Source organism: Kogia breviceps, chromosome 2 (genome assembly GCF_026419965.1).
Source record: "Kogia breviceps isolate mKogBre1 chromosome 2, mKogBre1 haplotype 1, whole genome shotgun sequence".
In the NCBI taxonomy this organism is placed as follows: domain Eukaryota; kingdom Metazoa; phylum Chordata; class Mammalia; order Artiodactyla; family Physeteridae; genus Kogia; species Kogia breviceps.
In genome coordinates this window covers 143,367,663-143,370,139 of record NC_081311.1, presented here as the reverse complement: position 1 = coordinate 143,370,139, position 2,477 = coordinate 143,367,663, and the positions used below count along the sequence as shown (strand labels likewise).

General features: G+C 60.2%; 1 long non-coding RNA gene across 1 annotated transcript; it reads right to left on the bottom strand.

Moving 5' to 3' along the window:
- On the bottom strand, positions 1-1,445 carry LOC136793713 (uncharacterized). Its single transcript, XR_010839329.1, has 3 exons — positions 1,321-1,445; positions 581-718; positions 1-308 (listed from the first exon to the last, which is right to left on the bottom strand). It is a non-coding gene; the product is annotated as an uncharacterized lncRNA (long non-coding RNA).
- Between the last annotated feature and the right edge of the window lie 1,032 nt (positions 1,446-2,477).

The window sequence follows — 2,477 nt, the reverse complement described above, 5'->3', positions numbered from 1 at the left end:
TTGAAGTTTCAGGCGCGACTCCGGGAGGAGCCGCGACCCAGCTCCCCGCTTGCACACGACGCGGGGGAGGGGGCGGTGGGGAGGGAGAGAACTCCTCGGAACCGACCTCCTCGCTCGGGCTGACTATTTCAGCTAATTTAACTGGCTAAGACAAAATTACAACAGAGCCAAAGCGATCAAAGCAGGCCCCTGCCAGCCCCCTCCTCCCGCCCTCCTTCCCTCCCCAAAGTCTGTTTGTAGTTGTCTCCTGTACTGCAGACTCGTCGGTCTTCTCACGACAAGGAAATTCCAGCCAGTTTTTCCAGAGCCTGAAAGAAGAGGACAGACGCACTTCACACTTCCCAGGGGAGAATTCCCTTTGTCTTATCTCCCCCTCCCCCAGTCCGCCCTCAGCTCTGAAATGGGGGACAAGCAGCGGGCCTAAAGACTCTGCGCGCGGAGGGGGCGATCGTAACCGAACCCCACGTCCAACTCTGACCCTGTAGATCCCCTCCCCCCTTTTCTCCTCTCTCTTCTTCTCTTTCCCAACCTTCTCTCCTCCTTTCTCCCTCCCTTTTTCCAATTCTCTAGATCCTCTTACCACTCAAGTCTTCTCGCGGGCTCCAGCGCCTAGAGCCTTGGGCAGGCGCAGTTTATTTCCCGGCCTTAGTGGTTTGGCGGGAAAGGGCTTCGTCCTGGCTTGTCCACTGGTGTCTGGGACAAATCATTTTGTTTGTGTCTATATGTGGAATGGGAAGCATTATGGGGCACAGAGGGAAGAGGGGAAAAACAGAGAAACGACATGCATTGGGAGAGTTGCCACCTGTGTCTTTTGCAGCCAACCTGCGATGGGAGCCCAGGATACGGAAACTCCTCTAGGCGACCTCACACACACACCCCTCTCCCCCCAGCTGCTCTCATCTGTCCTTTACTACCCCATATCTTACTCTCCTGAGTTCTTCCCCGAGTTGTTTCCTTTCATTCCCCACCCCGCCCCCCTTCCCAGGACTTCTCAGGGCTCTACAGCTTAATGAGAGATTGAGAAAGAAGGTCGGTTAAGAGTACTCCTGTGACATCTCCGAGAGCAGGACTGTCCTGGGCCGACACTTTCATGCTTTCTGAATTTCAGCCACTCCAGAGTCCTCTCTTGTCACACCCACCCCCATCGAGAGGCCAGATCGACACCTCCACCCTGACTCGCCTCTTGAAGTATCGAGAGCCCGGTACACGGAGGGGCCGAGGGAGGCTCCGCACACATTAGACACGTGCGCCTCCTCCTGCCCCTCCCACTTCCCCCGCTGCCGAAGGCAGAATGCACATTGATGACACTGACACACTCACTCGGGCACGCGTCAGCGGCGTCGGTCCTCCTTCCCTGCCAGGCGGCAGCAGGCGAGACGGCCTCGAGGCAGGTGACATCGCCGCGGGGAGGCAGACTCCGCGCTCCAGATGCCACCCTGGGAGTGGGGATGTTCGGGTCCCCCAAAGCCAGCTGCGGGGCTCCCCTGCCGCGTGGCCGGAGGCCTCGCTGCTGCTGATCCTCCCCTCCGCCTCTTGCCGCGCTGCCCGCGCCGCCCCCTGCTCTGCGTCCGACTCCGCACCTTCACCGCCGCAGCCCCCGAGCGCCCGTCTCCAAGAAGCCTGTCGCCCGCCCGCCCTCCTCCAAGGCTCGGTTACATCTGGGATGCATTGCCCCTTAATTGTCAACCCCATTATTGTGATCAAGTGAACGTTGCTAATCTCTACATTTGTTGTTTAGGTAAATAGAGGCTGCGTTTAATCAATACGCGGGGCCCCAGCCCTCGCAGCGCCAAGTAACTTAAGTCAACGGTGAAGATTTCACTGTGTGTGTGATTACAGAGCACACGGAATATTCACTCCAGCCTAATTCCACATCTCTTCTCCCACCCCGGGGAGCGAGCGGAGGGAACGTGAGGAATCTCCACCCTCTGAGGGATCGAGGGCCGGCTCCCTTCGGGGAGGAAAAGGACTTCGTGGCTGTGACCCCGCGCGCCGGGCGCGGGGTCCTGAGGCTGGACTGGGGACCGCCCTGACATCCGAGGGGCTAAATCCCGCGTTCCGCGCCTTCTCCCCCAGGGCTCCTTGCCCCCTCCCCTCCAAATCTGCAGCAGTGAAGAGGGTGGTTCCCCACCCGGCAGGTCCCCGCCAGACGGGAAGGCTGAGGGCAGGGCCCCGGGAGACGGGTCGGGCTATTCCTGACGCCCAGGCCTCCGCAAGCGGGCTCCGTCTCTTCATCTCCCTCTGCTCTGAGTTGCGGGGTTCCTCGCCCCGCGGCAACTCTCGAGAATGCCAGGCTTGGGCGCGCAGAGCTCGGAGTATTTGCGCTTCTTCCTAAACAGCTATTGTTTCCTAATTAAGAGGACCTTAGCCCAGCGCTAGGCGGAGAGACCCGGATTCGCAGCAGGGAGTAGGCAGGCCTGGGGAGGTGGGCGGTCCGCTCTGGCGAGGGGTGGTGTCGACTCCTTCCTGCAGCTCGG